The sequence below is a fragment of the Bombina bombina genome, chromosome 2 (assembly GCF_027579735.1).
Source record: "Bombina bombina isolate aBomBom1 chromosome 2, aBomBom1.pri, whole genome shotgun sequence".
Lineage (NCBI taxonomy): Eukaryota > Metazoa > Chordata > Amphibia > Anura > Bombinatoridae > Bombina > Bombina bombina.
The window spans coordinates 278463351-278476905 of NC_069500.1; positions in this window are offsets into that span (position 1 = coordinate 278463351).

Genomic DNA, 13555 nt, shown 5'->3' on the forward strand with positions numbered 1-13555 from the left:
GCTTTTGCTTATTTTGCTTTGTTTATTGTGCTGTGCATAGAACATATTAAGTGATTGTGCATTTTATTATTGCTGCTGCTAAGTTCGCTGTGATTATTTTGTGTAACAATGGGGTCTGCCCATAGCAAAAAATGTGATAAAATGCTGATCAGAAATGTAATATTAAGTACAAGACTGTGCAGCGTGTACCATCCAGTGCAGGTAAAAATACTGTGCGTGTTACAAACCCTAAGCCAGTTAAAGGGGAAACTCCAAAAGACTTTGTAGCTAGAATTGCAGGCCAATTTTATGTAATTCCATTTGTGGATAACATGAGTGGATGGAGTGAATCATTGTATCCCCAGGAGCAAAATCCGTTCCCCCGTATAGGCTCTCTCTGTGAACCGCATGTAACTATGATAAGAGGTATGTGTTTAAAGGATCCTGCTTATCAGGGACCAGAGGGCGATTCTAAATGGGATAAAAAATACATGAGAGAATGTGGAGAGGTTTGGGTAAAGCTGTCTGTGTTTTGGACTGAATGTAATACCCTGCCTCCACCATATCTGGTTGTGCCCACGGCATCAGCGGCTGTGCCCATACCACCAGCCGCCATGCCCACGGCACCGGCATTGCCCCCACCTGCTCCGACACTTCCCCCGCCTCATCCCTCTGCCCTGTACCCTTCGTTGTCTGTGCTTGAGAAAGCACACAGCGTGAAGGAGATGGAGCAGCTGGAAGACGCTGCTGTTGCCACTTTAAGTGCTAGAAAAGGGTTAACTGGTTCTCTTCAGAGCAGTACAGATGCAGGAATGTCTGAAGGGGAGGGGGAGAGAGTGGAACGTCGGGCTCCTGGTAGTGTAAAGAAATTAGCTCTCACATTCCCTAACAGTGTGGGCAGAGAAGGGGGGTTGCAAAGTGCTGCAAAGACATCTAAAGCGAAAGCTGTGAAAACTGCAGCTGTCACAGGTCCCAGTCCTGTAGGGAAGCATACGAGATCTCACACGCAGGGAGCAGACACTGATTCAGAGGATGATGTAAACATAGAGGCACCGTTTTTCATAATCGGGGACCAGACGATGATTCGTCCTCCCGACGCAGACCGCTTGAGGGATTGGGCATTAAAATGTCCTGATCCTGTAAAGCATCCGATGGGAGCAATAACTTATCTTAGACGGGTGACTAGGGATATGTGTCTGGGTGGTCCAGACTATAGGTTTTTGTTGAATGTGATCACTAAATACACAGATGTGAATTTTACTGAAGTGTGCAAGTTCCTGGATACTAAGTATGATGCTCCAGTGAATGATGATTATGTGTGGAGAGATGCGGCTGTTGTGAGTGTAATGTGGGAGGACGTTGAGAAATTCTTTAAAAGTCAGCATGGTGATCGTAAAGATATTACGAAAGCTGGTGCATGTAAGCAAAAGAAGGGTGAACAGGTGTCTGATTTTCTGAAGAGGTTTGGTGATTGTTGGGGACAGGAATGTTGTTTGGGTACGCAAGGAGAGTTGGCACAACTGTATGTGCAACATTTGTTGAATAATATGCATTCGCAAACTGCGCAATTGGTGAGACAGACAATTTCAGGTATTCATGCAATGAAAGTGGAAGAATTTGAAAAGGCTATAAGAGAGAAAGATGCAGCAGATGTTTTTCGTGTGTGTAATGAGAAAGGTCAGGAGAGTATGTTTAATGCATCAGGTAACAGGAGAGGAAGAAATCAGAATAGAGGGCAGAATAGAAGCTTTCGAGGAAGGGGAAGAGACAGATTTCAGTGGAACGGTGATAGGAGACAAGAGGCACATAACTCCACAGACAGATCTTGCTGGAATTGTGGGTCTTATGATCATTGGCAGCAGGACTGCCCACAGCCTAGAAGGGATAGAAATGATCAGTATGGTGGGAATAATAATTCCTCCCAGAATCCCAGCAACACTCCTAGATATCAGATTCCCTGGACTCAGTCTCCTTCCCAGAATCAGAATAGTACCCGCTAGGATTGCCAGCAGAAGGGACTGCTCACATGTTATACTGCTCAGGTGTCGTATCATTGGCAAGATTTACCCTTAATGTCTTTAGTTGTGCAAGGTGTCCCACATGATTTTTTGGTAGATACCGGAGCAACTAAATCTAGCATTTCTGCTAGAGAATACAATGGGCCAGTAACTAATACATGTGAAAAATCTGTTGGCATTACAGGAGTCCCAATTTTGTGTCCCAGGACGCCTCCTTTGGAGGTGTATCCAAATGACAGCCCTTCAAACAGATTCGTTTATGCTTTTCGCATAATACCCAATAGCCCTGTTAATTTGCTTGGAAGGGATTTAATGGCTAAGATGCAAATGTCTGTTAACATTGATTGCAAGGGAGGATTGCATGTTGACACTCCCTGGGATTCAGTTCCGTTGCTGTATGCAGCTGATCCTGAACCTGCCTTTACTAAACAGTTGTACCTTGACAAACTCAGTTTACAGACTCTTGAGAATGTGTTTGAGTATGAATCACACCCTGACAAAGTTGTAACACAAGCTTTTTACAGACCCTGGATTACTGAACATGTTGAGAAAGAGATGTGGAAAGCACCAGTTAATGCAGTTGTACTTACACCAGATACAGTTTATGTGCAAACACCAGAACATTTGTGGACATGGAAATATGGCAGGAATATTGTAAAAGATCCTAAGGTTATACCTGTACAATTAGAGCCAGATGCATTCACACGTGCTTCACACATCACTAATGACGTGCCAGAGGCACTTGATGAGTTAAAACAGAGTTTATGGGCCACTGGATTTAATGATCCAGGTTTCATTTCATGCACACCATACAAAGCCACTCTCAAACCAGGTGCTAAACCTGTATACATTAAACAGTACCCTTTGTCTAAGGAAAAGGAACAGGGAATAGCTCCTGTAATTAAGGACCTATTGTCTAAGAAAGTTATTAGACGCACACTGTCACCATACAATACACCTATCAATCCTGTTCCTAAACCTGGAGGTACAGAATACAGATTTACACAAGACTTGCGAGCAGTAAATGCTCTGGTGCAGCCACTTGCGCCGATAGTGCCAGATGTTAATGCTATTTTAACAGCCATCCCAAGTACTGCAACTTGCTTTACAGTCATTGATCTCTGCAGTGCATTCTTTAGCATCCCTGTGCATCCCGACACTCAACCGTTGTTTGGTTTTACGTATTTAGGGAATCAATCGATTACCAATGGGCTTCATTGATTCCCCCGCCGCGTACTCAGCTGTAGTTCGTAAGACCCTAGAATCCTGATCGGAACAGCCAATAGAATGCAAGCTCAATCTGATTGGCTGATTGAATCAGCCAATCGGATTGAACTTGATTCTGATTGGCTGATTCCAGGGGCTTAGTGTTAGGTTTATTTAAGGGGGGTTTGGGTTAGATTAGGGGTCTGTGGGGGGTGGGTTGTAATGTTGGGGGGGGGTATTGTATGTTTTTTTTTACAGGCAAAAGAGCTGAACTTCTTGGGGCATGCCCCGCAAAGGGCCCTGTTCAGGGCTGGTAAGGTAAAAGAGCTTTGAACTTTAGTAATCTAGAATAGGGTAGGGCATTTTTTTATTTTGGGGGGCTTTGTTATTTTATTAGGGGGCTTAGAGTAGGTGTAATTAGTTTAAAATTGTTGTAATATTTTTCTTATGTTTGTAAATATTTTTTTATTTTTTGTAACTTAGTTCTTTTTTATTTTTTGTACTTTAGTTAGTTTATTTCATTGTAGTTATTTGTAGGTATTGTATTTAATTAATTTATTGATAGTGTAGTGTTAGGTTTAATTGTAGGTAATTGTAGGTATTTTATTTAAAGGGACACTATACCCAAACATTTTCTTTCATGATTAAGGTAAAGAATACAATTTTAAACAACATTCCAATTTACTTCTATTACCTAATTTGCTTCATTCTTTAGATATACTTTAATGAAGAAATAGCGATGCACACGGTGAACCAATCACAGGATGCATCTATGTGCAGCTACCAATCAGCAGCTACTAAGCATATCTAGATATGCTTTTCAGCAAATAATATCAAGAGAATGAAGCAAATTAGATAATAGAAGTATATTAGAAAGTTGTTTATAATTGTATGCTCTTTCTAAATCATGAAAGAAAAAAAATTGGGTTTCATGTCCCTTTAACCCCTTAATGACCACAGCACTTTTCCATTTTCTGTCCGTTTGGGACCAAGGCTATTTTTACATTTTTGTGGTGTTTGCGTTTAGCTGTAATTTTCCTCTTACTCGTTTACTGTACCCACACATATTATATACCGTTTTTCTCGCCATTAAATGGACTTTCAAAATATACCATTATTTTCATCATATCTTATAATTTACTATAAAAAATATTATAAAATATGAGGAAAAAATGGAAAAAAACACACTTTTTCTAACTTTGACCCCCAAAATCTGTTACACATCTACAACCACCAAAAAACACCCATGCTAAATAGTTTCTAAATTTTGTCCTGAGTTTAGAAATACCCAATGTTTACATGTTCTTTACTTTTTTTGCAAGTTATAGGGCTATAAGTACAAGTAGCACTTTGCCATTTCCAAACCACTTTTTTTCAAAATTAGCGCTAGTTACATTGGGACACTAATATCTTTCAGGAATCTCTGAATATCCATTGACATGTATATATTTTTTTTTAGAAGACATCCCAAAGTATTGATCTAGGCCCATTTTGGTATATTTCATGGCACCATTTCACCGCCGAATGCGATCAAATAAAAAAATTATTTTACTTTTTCACAAATTTTTTCACAAACTTTAGGTTTCTCACTGAAATTATTTACAAACAACTCATGAAATTATGGAATAAATGGTTGTAAATGCTTCTCTGGGATCCCCTTTGTTCATAAATAGCAGACATATATGGCTTTGGCTTTGCTTTTTGGTAATTAGAAGGCTGCTAAATGCCACTGCGCACCAACCGTGTATTATGCCCAGCAGTGAATGGGTTAATTAGGGAGCATGTAGGGAGCTTCTAGGGTTAATTTTAGCTCTAGTGTAGTGTAGTAGACAACCCCAAGTATTGATCTAGGCCCATTTTGGTATATTTCATGCCACCATTTCACCGCCAAAAGCAATCAAATAAAAAAAAATTGTTCACTTTTTCAAACTTTAGGTTTTTCACTAAAATTATTTACAAACAGCTTGTGCAATTATGGCACAAATGGTTTTAAATGCTTCTCTGGGATCCCCTTTGTTCATAAATAGCAGACATATATGGCTTTGGCTTGCTTTTTGGTAATTATAAGGCCGCTAAATGCTGCTGCGCATCACATGTGTATTATGGCCAGCAGTGAAGGGGTTAATTAGGTAGTTTGTAGGGAGCTTGCAGGGTTAATTTTAGCTTTAGTGTAGAGATCAGACTCCCACCTGACACATCCCACCCCCTGATCCCTCCCAAACAGCACTCTTCCCTCCCCCACCCCACAATTGTCCCCGCCATCTTAAGTACTGGCAGAAAGTCTGCCAGTACTAAAATAAAAGGTATAAAAAAAAAAAAAAATTTTTTTTTAAGCATATTTACATATGCTGCTATGTAGGGTCCCCCCTTAGCCCCCAACCTCCCTGATCCCCCCAAAATAGCTCCCTAACCCTCCCCCTCTGTCTTATTGGGGCCATCTTGGGTACTGGCAGCTGTCTGCCAGTACCCAGTTTGCAAATAAAAATGTTGTTTTTTTTATGTTTTACTATTTGTTTCTGTAGTGTAGCTTCCCCCCCACAGTCCAATACCCCACCAGCCAAACCGATCACTAAAAAAACCATATTAACCCCTTTGATCCCCACTTCTAACAAAAACATTTTCTGTAGCGTAGTGGTTCCCACCCGCTCCCTCCCCGTGCACGCGCCCGCCCGGCCTCCCCGTGCACGCGCGCGCGTCTGTGCGCGTCCCCCCGGTCGTCCCCGCCCCCGATCCCGCCCCCCTCCGCATCACAAAGGCCATCGATGGCCGCCACCCACCTCCCACACCGGCTCCCACCCACCAACGAAGGTAGCCGTTAATGTCCGGTGCAGAGAGGGCCACAGAGTGGCTCTCTCTGCACCGGATGGCTACAAATGGTTATTGCAGGATGCCTCGATATCGAGGCATCACTGCAATAACCGGAAAGCAGCTGGAAGCGAGCAGGATCGCTTCCAGCTGCTTTCCAAACCGAGGACGTGCAGGGTACGTTCTCAGGCATTAACTGCCTTTTTTTTGAGGACGTACCCTGCACGTCCTCGGTCATTAAGGGGTTAATTAATTTATTGATAGTGTAGTGTTAGGTTTAATTGTAACTTAGGTTAGGATTTATTTTACAGGTAAATTTGTAATTATTTTAACTATTTTAGCTATTAAATAGTTCTTAACTATTTAATAGCTATTGTACCTGGTTAAAATAAATACAAAGTTACCTGTAAAATAAATATTAATCCTAAAATAGCTATAATATAATTATAATTTATATTGTAGCTATATTAGGATTTATTTTACAGGTAAGTATTTAGCTTTAAATAGGAATAATTTATTAAGAGTTAATTAATTTCGTTAGATTAAAATTATATTTAATTTAGGGGGGTGTTAGTGTTAGGGTTAGACTTAGCTTTAGGGGTTAATACATTTATTAGAATAGCGGTGAGCTCAAATCGGCAGATTAGGGGTTAATAATTGAAGTTAGGTGTCGGCGATGTTAGGGAGGGCAGATTAGGGGTTAATACTATTTATTATAGGGTTAGTGAGGCGGATTAGGGGTTAATAACTTTATAATAATAGCGGTGCGGTCCGCTCGGCAGATTAGGTGTTAATAAGTGTAGGCAGGTGGAGGCGACGTTGAGGGGGGCAGATTAGGGGTTAATAAATATAATATAGGGGTCGGCGGTGTTAGGGGCAGCAGATTAGGGGTACATAGCTATAATGTAGGTGGCGGCGCTTTGCGGTCGGCAGATTAGGGGTTAATTATTGTAGGTAGCTGGCTGCGACGTTGTGGGGGGCAGGTTAGGGGTTAATAAATATAATATAGATGTCAGCGGTGTTAGGGGCAGCAGATTAGGGGTACATAAGTATAACGTAGGTGGGGGTCGGCAGATTAGGGGTTAAAAAAATGTAATCGAGTGGCGGCGATGTGGGGGGACCTCGGTTTAGGGGTACATAGGTAGTTTATGGGTGTTAGTGTACTTTAGAGTACAGTAGTTAAGAGTTTTATGAACCGGCGTTAGCCCAGAAAGCTCTTAACTACTGACTTTTTTCTGCGGCTGGAGTTTTGTCGTTAAATTTCTAACGCTCACTTCAGACACGACTCTAAATACCGGAGTTAGAAAAATCCCATTGAAAAGATAGGATACGCAATTGACGTAAGGGGATCTGCGGTATGGAAAAGTCGCGGCTGAAAAGTGAGCGTTAGACCCTTTTTTTAATGACTCCAAATACCGGAGGTAGCCTAAAACCAGCGTTAAGAGCCTCTAACGCTGGTTTTCATGGCTACCGCCAAACTCCAAATCTAGGCCTAAGCAAATTAGATAATAGAAGTAAATTGGAAAGTTGTTTAAAATTGTATTCTCTACCTGAATCATGAAAGAAAAAATGTGGGTTTAGTGTCCCTTTAAAGTGTAGATCCTGCAAACAAACACCTAGATTACGAGTCTTGCGTTAGCCTTAAAAAGCAGCGTTGAGAGGTCCCAACGCTGCTTTTTTCCTAACGCTGGTATTACGAGTCTTGAAATGACAGGTGTACCGCTCACTTTTTTGGCCAGTCGTTAATACCGCAAATCCACTTATGTAAATTGCGTATCCTATATTTCAATGGGACTTGCATAACGCCGGTATTACGAGTCTGCAAAAAAGTGAGCAGTACAGCCTCTCCTGTCAAGACTGGTACCACATTTAAAAGTCAGTAGTTACGAGTTTTATGGGCTAATGCCGTAGCATAAAACTCTTAACTAAAGTGCTAAAAAGTACACTAACACCCATAAACTACCTATTAACCCCTAAACTGAGCCCCCCATTGCAAACAATAAAAAAAATATTTTTAACCCCTAATCTGCCGAACCGGACATCGCTGACACTATAATAAATATATTAACCCCTAAACCGCCACTATCCCGCATCGCAAACACTAGTTACTTATTAACCCCTAATCTGCTGTCCCTAACATCACAGACACCTACCTACATATATTAACCCCTAATCTGCCACCCCCAATGTCGCCGCAACTATATTAAAGTTATTAACCCCTGAATCTAAGTCTAACCCCAACCCTAACACCCCCCTAATTTAAATATAATTTAAATAAATCTAAATAAAATAACTATCATTCACTAAATTATTCCTATTTAAAACTAAATACTTACCTATAAAATAAACCCTGATAGCTACAATATAACTATTAGTTACATTGTAGCTATCTTAGTTTTATTTATTTTTTTACAGGCAAGTTTGTATTTATTTTAACTAGGTACAATAGTTATTAAATAGTTATTAACTATTTAATAACTACCTAGTTAAAATAAATTAAAATTTACCTGTAAAAGAAATCCTAACCTAAGTTACAATTACACCTAACACTAAAATATAATTAATTACGTAAACTAACTACAATTGAAAAAAATTATCTAAAGTACGAAAAAAAACAAACACTAAATTACAGAAAATAATAAAATAATTACAAGTTTTTTTAAACTAATTACACCTAATCTAATCCCCCTAATAAAATAAAAAAGCCCCCAAAATAATAAAAAGTCCTACCCTATACTAAATTACAAATAGCCCTTAAAAGGGCCTTTTGCGGGGCATTGCCCCAAAGTAATCAGCTCTATTACCTGTAATAAAAAATACAATACCCCCCAACATTAAAACCAACCACCCACACACCCAACCCTACTCTAAAACCCACCCAATACCCCCTTGATAAAACCTAACACTAACCCCTTGAAGATCACCCTACCTTGAGAAGTCTTCACCCAACCGGGCCGAAGTCCTCAACGAAGCCGGGCGAAGTGGTCCTCCAGATGGGCAGAAGTCTTCATCGAAGCCAGCCAGAAGAGGTCTTCCAGACGGGCAGAAGTCTTCATCCAGACGGCATCTTCTATCTTCATCCATCCTGCGGGGAGCTGGTCCATCTTCAAGACATCCGACGCGGAGCATCCTCTTAAATCCTATTGGCTGATTGGATCGAATTCTATCAGCCAATCGGAAGTCAAGGGACGCCATCTTGGATGACATCATTTAAAGGAGCCTTCATTCTTCAGTTGGACTTCATTGGAAGAGGATGTCTTGAAGATGGACCCGTTCCGCGCCGGATGGATGAAGATAGAAGAAGGTAGGGTGATCTTCAAAGGGTTAGAGTTAGGTTTTATTAAGGGGTTTTTGGGTGGGTTTTAGAGTAGGGTTGGGTGTGTGGGTGGTGGGTTTTAATGTTGGGGGGTATTGTATTTTTTATTACAGGTAATAGAGCTGATTACTTTGGGGCAATGCCCCGCAAAAGGCCCTTTTAAGGGCTATTTGTAATTTAGTATAGGGTAGGGCTTTTTATTATTTTGGGGGGCTTTTTATTTTATTAGGGGGATTAGATTAGGTGTAATTAGTTTAAAAAACTTGTAATTATTTTATTATTTTCTGTAATTTAGTTGTTTTTTTTCGTACTTTAGATAATTTTTTTCAATTGTATTTAATTGTAGTTATTTTAGGTAATTAATTTAATTATAGTGTAGTGTAAGGTGTAATTGTAACTTAGGTTAGGATTTATTTTACAGGTAAATTTGAATTTATTTTAACTAGGTTGCTATTAAATAGTTAATAACTATTTAATAACTATTGTACCTAGTTAAAATAAATACAAAGTTGCCTGTAAAATAAAATAAAAACCTAAGATAGCTACAATGTAACTATTAGTTATATTGTAGCTATCTTAGGGTTAATTTTATAGGTAAGTATTTAGTTTTAAATAGGAATAATTTAGTTAATGATAGTTATTTTATTTAGATTTATTTAAATTATATTTAAGTTAGGCGGGTGTTAAGGTCAGGGTTAGACTTAGATTTAGGGGGTGGCAGATTAGGGGTTAATAAATATAATGTAGGGTTCGGCGATGTTGGGGACAGCAGATTAGGGGTTCATAAATATAATGTAGGTGTCAGCGATGTTGAGGGCGGCAGATTAGGGGTTCATAAGTGTAATGTAGGTTGCGGCGGTTTACGGAGCGGCAGATTAGGGGTTAATAATATAATTCAGGTGTCGGCGATGTCGGGGGTGGCAAATTAGGGGTTAATAAGTGTAAGATTAGGGGTGTTTAGACTCGGGGTTCATGTTAGGGTGTTAGGTGTAGACATAACTTTTGTTTCCCCATAGGAATCAATGGGGCTGCGTTAGGAGCTTTACGCTGCTTTTTTGTAGGTGTTAGTTTTTTTTTCAGCCAGCTCTCCCACATTGATTCCTATGGGGAAATCGTGCACGAGCACGTTTTACCTGCTTACCACTAACGTAAGCAGCGCTGGTATTGAAGTGAGGTGTGGAGCTAAATTTTGCTCTACGCTCACTTTTTTGCGGCTAACGCCCAGTTTCTAAAAACCCATAATACCAGTGTTACTGTAAGTGAGCGGTGAGGGAAAACTGCTCGTTAACACTGCACAGCCTTACCGACAAAACTCGTAATCTAGGCGATTGTTATTAGAGGCAAATAAGTTGTTTTAGAACAGACTTAACTTCTCAGATCCTGCATCTCCTGAAGTGTGAATGAGAATTACCAAGCACTGAGGAAAGGAAGTGCTGCTGATTTATACAGGTGTTGGATTGAGGAGGTTTGTTTTCTTAAAGCTGTAGTACAAAATTAAAAAGAGGTTTGTTTTCTTAAAGCTGTAGTAAATTAATTAAGAGGTTTGTTTCTTAAAGGTGAAGTACATGGTAAATAAAGATATGACAGAACACCCCCCTCAAGGATCATCACCGAGGATCACAATCTAGGTTTTAAAGGATGTCTGTGATGGAATAGAGACACAAGTTTAGGTGCAGAAAGGTTAGAAGCAGGTTCCCAAGTATCATCATCTGAAGTAAATCCCTTCCATCGGATAAGATATTGGAGTTGACCATTCACTTTCCTAGAGTCCAATATGGAATGTACCTCATAAATCTGGTCAGAATCTGGAAGATTAGGGAGAATAGGTGAATTGATGTAAAAATCCCGAAGTGTTCTATAAGGTTTCAATAAAGAAACGTGGAAGGTGGAATTCATTTTCAAGGATGGAGGTAAAGACAATATGACAGGGTTTTATTTACAATTGATTGAATAGAAAAAGGTCCAATGAACTGGGACGATAACTTCCTAGATGGATAAGGAAGTTTAAGGTTACGAGTAGATAACCAAACATAATCTCCAACATTATAGTTGGGAGAAGCAGTTCTATTTTTGTCATAGTAATACTTTTGATGTTCTTTTGCCAACTTAATATTATCACGTACAAGTGAAAAAGTTTCAGAAATTGAATTCACCAAGTCATTTACTAATGGACAAGTACTTTGAATAGCTGTCTCCAAATGGAAAGATGGGTGGAATCCTTACGCCTAGATTTAGAGTTTTGTCGGTAAGGACCCGCGTAGCTAACGCATGCTTTTTTCTGGCCGCACCTTTTAAATACTGCTGGTATTTAGAGTTCACAGAATGGCAGGGTTTTCAGTGCGTTAGGCTCCAAAAAGGGAGCATAGAGCATAATTTAACGCCACTGCAACTCTAGATACCAGCGGTGCTTACGGACGCGACCAGCCTAAAAAACGTGCTTGTGTACGTTTCCCCCATAGGAAACAATGGGGCTGTTTGAGCTGAAAAAAAAACTAACACCTGCAAAAAAGCCGCATTCAGCTCCTAACGCAGCCCCATTGTTTCCTATGGGGAAACACTTCCTACGTCTGCACCTAACACCCTAACATGAACCCCGAGTCTAAACAGCCCTAACCTTACACTTATTAACCCCTATTCTGCCGCCCCCGCTATCGCTGACACCTGCATATTTTTTTTAACCCCTAATCTGCCGCTCCGTAAACCGCTGCTACTTACATTATCCCTATGTACCCCTAATCTGCTGCCCCTAACACCGCCGACCCCTATATTATATTTATTAACCCCTAATCTGCCGCCCCCAACATCGCCTCCACCTAACTACTCTTATTAACCCCTAATCTGCCGACCGGACCTGAGCGCTACTATAATAAATGTATTAACCCCTAATCCGCCTCACTCCCGCCTCAATAACCCTATAAGAAATAGTATTAACCCCTAATCTGCCCTCCCTAACATTGCCGACACCTAACTTCAAGTATTAACCCCTAATCTGCCGATCGGAGCTCGCCGCTACTCTAATAAATTTTTTAACCCCTAAAGCTAATTCTAACCCTAACCCTAACACCCCCCTAAATATAATTTTATTCTAACAAAATAAATTAACTCTTATTAAATAACTTATTCCTATTTAAAGCTAAATACTTACCTGTAAAATAAACCCTAATATAGCTACAATATAAATTATAATTACATTGTAGCTATTTTAGGATTAATATTTATTTTACAGGCAACTTTGTAATTATTTTAACCAGGTACAATAGCTATTAAATAGTTAATAACTATTTAATAGTTACCTAGTTAAAATAATAACAAAATTGATCCTGCTGAAGTCTTCTATCAAGCGGCATCTTCAATCTTCTTTCTTCCAGATCCATGTTCATCCCGCCGACGCGGAACATCCATCTTCACCGACGACTTCCCGAAGAATGACGGTTCCTTTAAGGGACGTCATCCAAGATGGCGTCCCTCGAATTCCGATTGGCTGATAGGATTCTATCAGCCAATCGGAATTAAGGTAGGAAAATTCTGATTGGCTGATGGAATCAGCCAATCAGAATCAAGTTCAATCCGATTGGCTGATCCAATCAGCCAATCAGATTGAGCTCGCATTCTATTGGCTGTTCCGATCTAATTTTCCTACCTTAATTCCGATTGGCTGATAGAATCCTATCAGCCAATCGGAATTCAAGGGACGCCATCTTGGATGACGTCCCTTAAAGGAACCTTCATTCGGCGAGTAGGCGTCGGTTGAAGAGGTTGGATCCGCGTCGGTTGGAAAGAAGATGGCTCCGCTCCGCTCCAGAAGAAAGAAGATTGAAGATGCAGCTTGATAGAAGACTTCATCCCGATGATGGACTTCCGACTTCAGCCCGATGATGGATTTCTTCAGCCGCCGCTTGGATCCAGACATCAGCCCGAGGATGGACGTCACTCTTCAGCCCCCCGCTTGGGCTTGGATCAAGACTCTGGACCGATCGGTGAACCTGGCATGGTGAAGACAAGGTAGGAAGATCTTCAGGGGCTTAGTGTTAGGTTTATTTAAGGGGGGTTTGGGTTAGATTAGGGGTATGTGGGTGGTGGGTTGTAATGTTGGGGGGGGTTATTGTATGTTTTTTTTTACAGGCAAAAGAGCTGAATTCTTTGGGGCATGCCCCGCAAAGGGCCCTGTTCAGGGCTGGTAAGGTAAAGCTTTGAACTTTTGTAATTTAGAATAGGGTAGGGCATTTTTTTA